Consider the following 11,771-nt stretch of genomic DNA (forward strand, 5'->3'; position numbering starts at 1 on the left):
AACCTGTCAAAACTTCATCTAATCTGTATCTTAATGAGTACGTAATAAATGCTTCTTGTTACTCAAACATGTGCCTCTTTTGATGAAAACTTGTTGTGGTTGTTATTCTTTAACCACTTATTGGAGTGAGGCCAATAGACAAATATTATGAGGGTAGGGGGCAGCACTTTATTCTAAAACAGATGCCAGCAGAGCCAATTGTGGAGAGATAAAACATTTTCTTAAATTTACATCTACCCTTACAAAACCTTTCAGAATCTTAAAGACTTTGATTCAGTCATGCCTCCTACCTTCACTCTTCTCTTTTCTGGTCTGTTCATCCTTCTCTGATCTCCTCAAAATTCTGAAATCATCATTGTGGATCTTTCTTTCACACTTTCTGCATTGCCTCTATGTCTTTCTTATTGGCTGAGACCAGAAGTGACTGCATGGCTCCTCAATGTGGCCCAACCAAAGTTTGATACAAGTTTAACATCAGTTCTGAACTGCTTTTCAATTCAATCGATTGGAATTCAGTAACCAAAGGTTGTATGTAAACTGTGTTGCTATTTGCAGTGATTTATGTTTCTGTGCCATTGATCATTTGGACCGTTACAATACAAACAGCTTGTGGCTTCCTTCTTCTCAGTACCAAACTGGAACATCTCAAACTTAAGTGTAGTAAAATTGATTTACCAATTACATGTCCATTCAGCAGGTTTCTTGATATCTTTTTATTTTGCCAATTTTCCTTGATCACCATTTCCTGCCTTTTGATTGTCTGAGTCACTCCCATTAACCTTCAATGCTGTGTTTTACAGAAAACTTTCTATTCATTTTGTAAAGTCAACTATGATACCAATTCCAATGACCTTGTCCAATGGCCAGTCAAACATTTGGATTGTGCTGATTTTTAAGTGCTTCCATTTTAAGGTTTTAGATATTTTTCAGTTGCATGAAAGGTTGCATTATCTTTCCAACCATGAAATTAACTTCACTGGTTTCAAGATCAGGTGGACAAGTACAGCTGTACTCTTGTGTAGGTGTACCAGTATAACCAGTACTTGAACCTAGGTGTGCCAGTATAACTAGTACTTGAACCTAGGTGCGCCAGCATAACCAGTACTTGGGCCTAAGTATACCAGATGTGCCACTATATGAATGTGCACCAGCACAGCAGTATTTGAGCGTAGGTGGACCAGTACAACAGGACTTGAGCATGGTTGTACCAGTACAGAGTTGAAAAATGTTTTGATACACAAAAGAGTTCTGGAATATGAGGGGCAGACAGATAAGTTGACTTGATACCACTACCAGATCAGCCATGATCTGATTGAATGGTGGGGCCAGGTCAAAGGGCCAAATGGCCTGTCCCTGTTCCCAAGTTCTTTGTTCCCAATGTCACTAGTCCAGATTTTACACCATCTTGCCGCTTTTGCTGTCAGGGATTGGTCTTGCCAAGTCTGTGTGCAGTAACTTAAGTCTGTGACAGTGCACGCCAGCTCCCTCTGTATGGGATTAAAAATACTGAGCAGGGGAGACATCGGAGTAAGTGCTGATCAGATGTGCCAAGCACATTCGTGAGTTGCCACTTGTGTGAAGAAGTGAGGCGGAGCTAAGGTCAGTTCAACTACGAGATATACTGATCAATGTGGCTGCAGCAGACATTGCATGATGTTGTTTCCAAAGAAGTGGCACAGAGCACACAGCAATAATAAAAGAATTGCCACAAAAGTAACCAATGATAAGGGCATATTCTACACCTGTTCTCTTTCTCATGGACAAAGAATTAAGAACAAGCCAGATCAAAATCACTGGAATTAATGACATCAAACAAAGGACCTGCTTACAAAAGCAACATTTGATTAAAATTCTACTCCACTTCCTTTCGCAAACAGCTTGTCTGCACACTCACATGCATGGTGTTGCTGACATGTTTTATACTGTTTCATTCAGTTGCAAGTTGCTGCTTCAAATTGCAGGGATGAACAGATGTCTTTGGAGCTGCCGACAGAACAAGGGCATCGTGCCTGTGGAATCTCATTTCCATGTGATTTGGGTCAAAGGAGATTTGCGTAAATACACCAGATGAGGAACATGGAGGTGCCTTTACCTTCCAAGTGTCAGAGGCACAGGAGAAAATGAGGAGCTCCGATGCTTTCCTACTAAAGAGACCCCACAAACCCAGAACTTAGCATCATATTCCCTTTCAAAGAAAAACAGTTTGCACCGTTGACAGAGTGAAACAGTTGCAGGCATTTTGCAGGTTTGATGATATAAAACTGACCTTTAGTCAGGGATGGAGTGGTTTGGTCAAAGGCATGCACCTGAAAGAGTATCTTACAGGAGGAAATAGTGAGGGAGAGAATTCCATAGCTGATGGCCAAAGGGACTGAAGGCACTGCACCAATGGTGGGAGGAAGGAAGTGCAGGGAAGGCCAAGGTCAGAGTTCTCAGAGTTGTTGGGCTGGACGTGATGGCAGACAATACAACCTTTTCGTTTGAGCTTTAGGTGAGGATTAGAGGTGAGAAAGGGCCGGCACTCCACTTCTGTCCAATAAAATCAAATCGCTGGTTAGACCTCAACTGGAATGTTGAATGGAATCTCGTCCAGGTATTGTGAGTGTTGCCTGTTTGCTGCAAAGCTGGAGGATGACACACGTTGTCTCCTTTCCTCAAGTCTACCAGGGCAGATACAAGCCTCTCCCTGGAGTCAAGACCCCAGGGAGGGATGTCTCAGCCACTCAGAGGCCGGGCAAAGCATGCACTCAGCAGCACTACCAAGGAGGATGAAGCAGATGCAGGAAGAACACCCATTGCAAGTCCTACATTTGTGAAGTAACATGGGATACAAGTCAGTGAGGTCAGACTGGGGTGAGGGGAGGGGTGCAAATTTCAATGGGGTCAGGCGTCATAGTGTTGGTAGCAGGGGCAAGGGAGGTGAGTGTCACTGGGCTCAAGTCCCTTGACCCTGGTACTGAGGACTTTTGATTAAAACTCAGATGTTTGTCTCTTGGTTTAAGAATAAGTTCTGTGTGACCTTAGACCAGACTTGTTCCCACAATGGTGCACTTTCCTATGAAGTGAAATTGGGCAAACTAGAACTTTATTCTCTCAAGCCTTAAAGAACAAGAGGTCACCGCATTGAAACTTACAAAACACTGAAAAAATAGATTAAGCGAAGAAGTTTTCCCTGGTTGGGGAGTCTAGAATGAGAGGACACATGTAAAAATAAGGGGGATATCACTTTGATCTGAGAATGAGGAGAAATTCTTTCACTCAGACAGTGGTGAATCTTTGAAATTCTCTACCCCAGACGGCCGTGGGAGCTCAGCCTTTGAGCATGTTTAAAATAGAGATTGACAGATTCCTGATGACCAGTGGTGTACAGGGTTATGAGGATGGGGTGAGTAAAGGCAGTGAAGTGCTTGCTTAAACGTGATGATATTGTATGGTGGGGCAAGCTTGACTGACTGACAGGCCAAGTCCTGTTCCTATGTTCCAATAAATAGACTATTTTGAGCTAACAAGGTAAAGTCACCACATTCTTATCTGAACATACGGTTGCTCTCTCATCAGAGAGAGACAACTGGTGGTGGTCTAACCTAAGGGCTGGCACATCTTAAGCAAGGGGGAAGAAATGAAGAAGGAAAGTCCTTCATGGTAACCTCAGCCAGTGTGGAAATTGCACCCATGCTGCCAGTATCATTTTGCATCACAAAGCAGCCAATGAGCGAAGTAGAGAAGCTTGGTGAAAGCTTCCTTTATTCTGAATACTAATGGAAAAAGGAATTACAGTTGGCCATTTTGGTGAATGAAACAAATGGTGTGACAGGCAGATTAGTGCAGCTTGATGTGTCATAATAACAGGGTTTCTGCACCTCACATGGCAACAGTCCTGAGTTAATCCTAGTGGTGATGGGGTGAGACTTTTAAATAGTCACTAATTGGACAATTAAGGGCCTCATTTGGCAGCACGGCAGGAAGATCAACTGTGAGCTGTCCCCTCCAAGGAACTTAATTCTGAGAGAGGCAAGAAGGTGGTAGGATTGAGCTATGCCAAACGCGACTTATTTTAGTCCCGTTCCCATCTCCAGCTCACCACCAAAAGATTCCACCCAATGTGTCCACATCTGGGCACTGCACTTTAAGAAGGATGCCGAGACCTGGGAGAAGGTGCAGAAGAGATTCACCAGAATAACAAAAAGGATGAGGGACCTCAACTCAATGTTGAGGCATGGAGGTTGTAAAGGTGTCTCATCAGAAATTGAGGTGCTGTTCCTTTAACTCGTGTTGGGGTTTGCTGGAATAATGCAGCAGGCCACAGATGAATATGTTTGCATATAACCAGTGGAGTGTTTACAACAACTTGGATGTATAAGTTTCTTCTGACATAAAGATAGTACGAAAACTTGTTATAAGGAGAACAAAAAAATAAACTACAAAGGGTCATGAATAAGTTGAGTGGACAATAATTTGATAGATGGAGAAAAATGTGGAAAAATGTGATTTTGTCCACTTTTTCAGGAAGAATTGAAAGGCAAAATTAGGAAGGCAAATGGAGTGTTGCTTTTATTAAGGAGGGGGATGCAACACAAAAGCTGCTACAACTGTGCTGGGCATTGGTGAAACTATACCAAGTATACTGTGTGTTGTTTCATTCTCATTCCTTCAGAAGAGATGTTTATGCATTGGAAGTAGTTCTGACAAATTTATTCGGCCCACGCCTGGAGTGAGGGATTCTCTTCTGAGGAAAGATTAAGCAGATTGGACCGAGACTCAACAGATTTTCGCATGATTGATTGATAATCACATTGAAACAAGTAAGACTCTGAACTGCTTGAAAGGATTGTTGAAACGACCTCATCCCGCCCCCTTGACCTGTCCATCCTTCCTGGACTGACCTATCTCCTCCCTACCTCCCCACGTACACTCACCTTTACTGGCTCCATCCCCGCCTCTTTGACCGGTCTGTCTCCTCTCCACCTATCTTCTCCTCTATCCATCCTCTATCCGCCTCCCCCTCTCTCCCTATTTATTTCAGAACCCCCTTCCCCTCCCCCATTTCTGAAGAAGGGTCTAGGCCCGAAATGTCAGCTTTCCTGCTCCTCTGATGCTGCTTGGCCTGCTGTGTTCATCCAGCTCTACACCTTGTTATCTCAGATTCTCCAGCATCTGCAGTTCCTACTATCTCTTGTTGAAAGGATTGTTCCCTTTTTGTGGGAATCTGGAAATGGGTACAAAGACAGTCTTTTTACTTTTGTACTTTTTAAAATTGTGAACTAAAATCAGAAAGAATTGTGTTGAAACCCAGAGATTTACAAGAATATACGCATGTTTTGAAAGTAAGGAATTTGATACCTTGCATGAAGGCTGTTTGTGTAGCTTTGGGTTCCAGCTGTGCGCAGACAAACTGGGAATGAGTGATGTTTACAAGAGATGCTAATTGGTTTGTGGACTCGGGACCAGTTATCAAAGGTCCTCTGCCTCTCAACACCTTGCAATTGGTTGTCAGTTAGTTGAATAACATGGGCAGTGAACAAGACACAAAGCGGTTTTGTCAGACCCGAAGAGAAAGCAGCAGATCTGCAGCAGCCAAAAACTCTCTCAATTAAAACCTGAAGAAAATCTGCTTCTCTTCCCCTCAGCTGTTAATGCAAGCTATGACTTTGAATTTGATTAAGTCAGAGACCTTTTACAAATGAACCAGCCACACTGTGCCTCTTGCAGACCAGTGGAAGCATTCAGAAAAAGAAAGGTCAAGGAGAAACCTTCTCATCAGCAAGATCCAACCCAACAGATCTTATGAACAAAGACGATGGAACTGTTTTCCCAGTTTTCCCCTTTTGCCTATGCATGCTTTTCCCTTGCTTATGCCTGTCTGTCCGGTGTATTAATAAGTGAGATCAGGGCTTTAATTTGTTGTATTGTACACCAATGGTTTATAATTGTTTACTTGTAGCTAGAATCTAATGACCTCTAATAAACCATGATTTCTGTTCAGGTACAGAAACCTGGTTCGTACATTCTATCAGTCTGGGTCTGAAAATAAGTAGTTTGGGGGTTTTTTTAAAAATCTGGAATTTTTCAATGATTCCAGGAATCATGAGACTAAATTTCAAGCACACTATTGTAGTGAGTAGTGACACGAGTGGGCAGTTTAAAAATGTGGGATCTCCAACTTAACACGGGGTTGAGTTGGAATTTTTTTTCTCTGAGAGAATTATGAGTCTTTAGAATAATCAGTGGAAGCTGAGTCATTGAATGTATGTTGCATATATATTCTTGACCTGCATGAAACTTAAGGGTTATGGAGGGGGCTCAGGGCGCACATGGAAAATGGAGTTAAAGTCAAAATCAGATCAGGCATGATCTTATTGAATGGCACAGCAGGTTAGATGAGTGACATGGCCTCACCCTGCTTCTATTCCCTGTGATCAGAGGTTCATGAGGAGTGTAGAGCCAGAATTCATACGTTACAAATTAGGAAGTTCAAGTATTAAGGGAATCAATTGGAATCCTCTAACCCAAAGAGTCATAGATTATCAACATAAGACTGAGATGAATAGCATAGTTATGAATCCAACTGATGGTCATACTGGACAAGGCAGATCCCAGAATGAAACCTGCCTCAGTAGATTGTATATTTCATTTTTCAGTGAGTTAATGTGGTAGTTAAATGCTGAGTAGTTTGCGTTGACCTATGAATAAGACAGTCCTATGTTTTTTTCTCAATTCCTTATCTCTCAGAGCCGGTATCCCCAATCTGAGGGACTGGAGTTTACTGACTGCATTTTATTGACGCACACTTCCCATTTGAGGAAATATAAAACCCTTTATCTTTCATTGAATTAACAGTCAGCTGCTAGCTGGCAGGTGAGCAAATATCATGTTGAGTGAACAAATCAAGTCTGCTTTGTGTGATTAATCATCCACGGGACTGACCTTTTCTCTTACTGGCTTTAACATCTGCCTCCGTCAGAATAATTTGATTGAGGCCATGAGTCAGAGTTTGATAAGGAGCACTTTTCTGTCCCTGGTTACAATGTGTAGAGTGCTATCTGGGTGAGCTTGGTGAATAATCCCTGCTTATTACATTTCCAAGTATTTCATCAAATGGGCTACGATAATATAAACTTCCTGGCATATTGACAGTTTGACTGCAAGTGATTTCAGCAGCTTCAGCTGCAGGCAGGACAATAAGAACATGCACATTTACAGTGTCTTTCATGGCCTCAACACAGAATAACTGCTGTACTGCCAAGTGCTTTTGCGGTGTCGTCGCTGTTGTAATATTGGGGAAAAATACAGCACCCAGATTGCACACAGCCAGAGCTCACTAACAGCAATGGGATAATGACTGGATAATCTATTTACTTAGTGATCTTGGTTAAAGGATAAACATTGAGCAGCACCCAAGAGAAAATGGTCCTGCTCAAAGAGTTTCAAAGAATACTGTGGGACCTGACAGGCCCGAGTTTAAAAGATTCCCTCAATATTGCAGTGGACTGTCAAGCCAGATTTTGTATTCAAGTGTCTGGATTGGGTCTTAAATCCAGAAGCTTATGAGTGAGAATGCTGTTCACTAAACCACTGCCAACAGCAAAATGAATCACAGACCACAGAGGAGCAGAAGTAGCCATTTGACCCCTTGAGGCTGCCCCTCCATTCAATGATCTAATCTGAAAATTGCCAACTCTATTTTCCTGCCTTCTTCCCATTACCCCTGATTCCCTTACTGATTAAAAACCTGTCTTTGAATATATGTGATGATCCTGCCTTTACAGCCCGCTATGGTAAAGAATTCCACATTCATTGCTGTCTGAGAGAAGGAATTCCTGCTCATCTACATCTTAAGTGGGTGACCCCTTACACCGAGGCTTCTCCAAGACACTTCCCCAAGGGAAAACAACCTCTCCATATTAACCCTGTGTGTACTGTGAAGGAACAGCAATATATTTCCAAGTCAGGATGGTGAGTGGCTTGGAGGTGAACTTGCAGGGGGTGATGCTCCCATGTATCTGCTGCCCTTGTCCTTCTAAATGGAAATGGTCTGGGCTCAGAATGGGCCTTTCTTAACAAGCCCTGGTGAACTTATGCAGTGCATCCTCAAGCGAGTACATGCTGCTGCTACTGAGCATCAGTGATTGAGGGGGGGGATATTTGTGGATAAGATGCCAATAAAATGGGCTCTTTTTTCCTGGATGGTGTCAAGCTTCTTGAGTGTTGTTGGAGCCACATTCTGACAGGAAAATGGGAAATACTCCAACGCACACCTGACTTGTGTCCTTCTTTCTATATTGCAAAAGGACGCAAGAAATAGGAGCAGGAGTAGGCTTTTGGTCCCTCAAGCCTAATAAGGTGATGGTTTTTCTGGCTGTGGTCTTGACTCCAATTTCCTGCACCCTTGCCGAGTGTTGAATAGTTTCAATGACCCAGCCTTCACTGTTCTCTGTAAAAGAGAATTCCAATGATCAAGAACCCCCAGGAGAAAAAAAATTCTCTTTATTTCACCTTTTGAACTCCTTATTTTAAACATTCTCTCATCAGGTACCCGTTCTCAAAATTTTTGATGTTTCAACAACATCACCTCTTATTTTTCACAATTCCAATGAGTACTGGACAACCTGCTCAACTTTTCCACATAAGATAATCCTCTCATCCCAGGAATCACCCGGGTGACTCTTCTCTGAAGTTCCTGCAATGCAAGTCAAGCTCCATTTGGCTGTGGTTTTGTGGTGCTGTGGTAGAGTTCCTACCTCTGAACCAGAAGATCCAAATTCAAGTCCCACCCACCCTGGAGGGTGATTAAAATCGCTGTTCTGCTCTGAGTAAGGAAATGAAAATGACACAGTACTCTATATATGTTATCACCAAAGCCCTGCACAGGAGTAGCAAGACTTCCTACTTTTAGACTTGATTCCATAAGCAGTAAAGGCCAATAATCCATTTGCCTTCTTAATTACTTGCTGGACACTACACGTATGCTAACTTTTTATGATTCAGCTTCAAAGACAATCAGATCCCTCTGTACTGCAGCATTCTGTGCCCTCTTGTGGCCATGTGTCCATGTCTATGTTTTCATTTGGGAACAAACCAGTTCAGTTGGGAACTTGACTTGTCTGCAAAGACCTCACATTCTTGCACTGTCCTCAATGGCAATACAGCATTAGACACTGGGCTTGCTGTGGGACATACTGTAAATTATTTGAATTTTTTTTTTAAATGGTGATCACTGCAATTGTCAGAAATTGGTGCGCTATGTTGTTCACATTTTGTCCACACTGCTTGTACATTTGAGCCTTCCATCATCAATGGACACTTGACGGGCTAGAGGACATAGAATCATAGAGTTTTACAGAACAGGAGGAAGCTATTCAACCCATCATGTCTGGACTAGCAGATCCCATTCTTCAGAACCCCCTCCATAACCCTCTCAATTCAACACTTTTAAATATATATCCAGCTATCTTTTGAAAACTCCTGTGGAAACCACCTCCATCACCCTCCCAGGCAGCGCATTCCAAATCCTAACAACTCTGTGAGTAAACAAGTTTGTTCTCATCTCACTCCTGGCTCTCTTGCTGACAATCTTTAAATTATGAGGCTTAGTTACTGACATACCAACTTGGGGAAACAGAATATCCTTCTGTACCCTGTCAGAATTGTTCATAGTTTTGAACAACTCACCAACATCACCTCTTAGTCTTCTCTGCTCCAAGGAGGATAAGCCCAATTTCTCTAAACTTTCCTTGTATCTAAAATCCCACATTCCTGGTATCATTCTAGTAAATTTCCTTTGTACTCTCTCCAAGGTTTTAACATCCTTCCTTAAATAAGGTGCCCCAGACTGAACACAAGACTCCAAATGTGGTTTGACCAATCATTTGTAGAGGTGTAACACCACGTCATTGCTTTCATACTCTATGTCTCTATTTATAAACCTAAGGATCCTATCAGTCTTCTTAACAACGGCTTCAATTATACACTTGAACCCTGATGTTCCTCTCATCCATTCTCTCCTCGAAGTTGTACCATTGAGTCTGTATTTTATCGGAATTCCTACCAAAATGCACTACCTCTCATTTCTCTGCATTAAAAATTAATCTGTCAGATGTTCTACCCATTTGGCCACTTGTCAATGTCCCTCTGAAATTACTCAGTGTCATTCTCACAATCCATTATTCGCTCTAGCTTCGTATCATCAGCAAGTTTAGAGATTTTGCCCTCAGCACCCACCTCCCAACTGTTTATATAAATCAGAAAAACCATGGTCCCCAACACCAATCCCTGTGGACCACCACTCTGAGAAACACCAGTCTGTATCTACCCTCTGTTTCCTATCATTTAGCCAACTTCTAATCCATGATGCCAAGGATCCATCAATCTCAAACATTTGTAATTCGTTAACCAACCTGCCATGTAGCACCACGTCAAGTGTTTTATGAAAGTCCAAATATACAACATTTGGCACCAGTACCTTCATTCTGTGCTTGTGTCACCTCGTCAAAGAAGTGAATTCAATTAGTCAGATATGACCTGCCCTTGACAAACTATGTTGACTGTCTGCTCTGAACTTATTTTTCTCTCAGTGTGTGTTCACCTTATCCTGCATTATAGCCTCCATCAGTTTTCCCACTATTGATGTCAAGTTGACAGATCTGCAGTTTCTTAGGTTAACCTTTGAACTTTTCTTAAACAATGATGATACAATTCCAACCTTCCACTCCCCCAGGACTTATCCTGTGTTCTGGGAAAGGATCTTGGGAATAAAATGAGGGCGGGGGTGATGCTTGGAGAATGTAGGTGGGATGGTGATAGGTGGATGCAGGTAGGTGGTAGTGTGGAGATTGGCCAGTGGGAAGGGTGGGTTGGATAGGTGGGAAAGATGTGTCAGGTCAAGGAGGCAGGGATGAGATGGAGGGTTGGACATGGAATGAGGCCGGGAGTGGGGAGATTTTGAAACTGGTGAATTCTATGTTGAGGCCATCAGGCTGTAAGCTGCCAAGGTGGAATATGAAGTGTTGCTCCTCCAGTATGCGTGTGGCATCATTGTGACACTGCAGGAGGCCCAGGATGGACATGTCATCAAGTGGAAGGGGGGTGTTTAAAATGGTTGGCAACAGGAAGGTGTTGTTGATTATAGCATACAGAGCGCAGATGCTCCACGAATCGGTCACCAAGTCTGCGCTTGGTTTCACCAAAGTACAGGAGACCACATCGGGAACAACGAATACAGTAGACTAGGTTTGAGGACGTACAGGTGAATCCCTGTTGGATTTGGAAAGATTGTTTGGAGCCTTGGACAGAGGTGAGAGGGAAGGTGTAGGGGCAGGTGTAGCACCTCTTGTGGTTGCAGGGAAAGATGCCGGATATGGTGGGGTTAGTGGGGAGTGTGGAGCAGATGAGGGAGTCGCAGAGTGAGCGGTCCCTTTGAAAGGCAGATAGGGGTGGGGAGAGAAATATCTCTTTGATGGTGGGGTCGGATTACAGGTGGCGGAAGTGGCAGAGGATGATGTGCTGGATGCAGAGATTGGTGGGGTGGTATGTGAGGACCAGAGGTATCCTGTCCTTATTTTGTTTAGGGGGCCAGTTTTGAGGCCAGAAGTGCGGGAAATGCAAGAGATACGTTTAAGAGCATTATGAATCAATGGAGGTAGGGGAGGTCGAAATAGGATGACATCTGGGATGTCCAGGAGTGGAACGCTCCTCTTGAGAACAGATACGTCAGAGGCGGACGTATTGAGAGTAAGGGATTGCATTTTGGCAGGAGAATGGGTAAGAGGAGGGGT

The sequence above is a fragment of the Rhincodon typus genome, chromosome 40 (assembly GCF_021869965.1).
Source record: "Rhincodon typus isolate 14 chromosome 40, sRhiTyp1.1, whole genome shotgun sequence".
NCBI classification, from domain to species: domain Eukaryota; kingdom Metazoa; phylum Chordata; class Chondrichthyes; order Orectolobiformes; family Rhincodontidae; genus Rhincodon; species Rhincodon typus.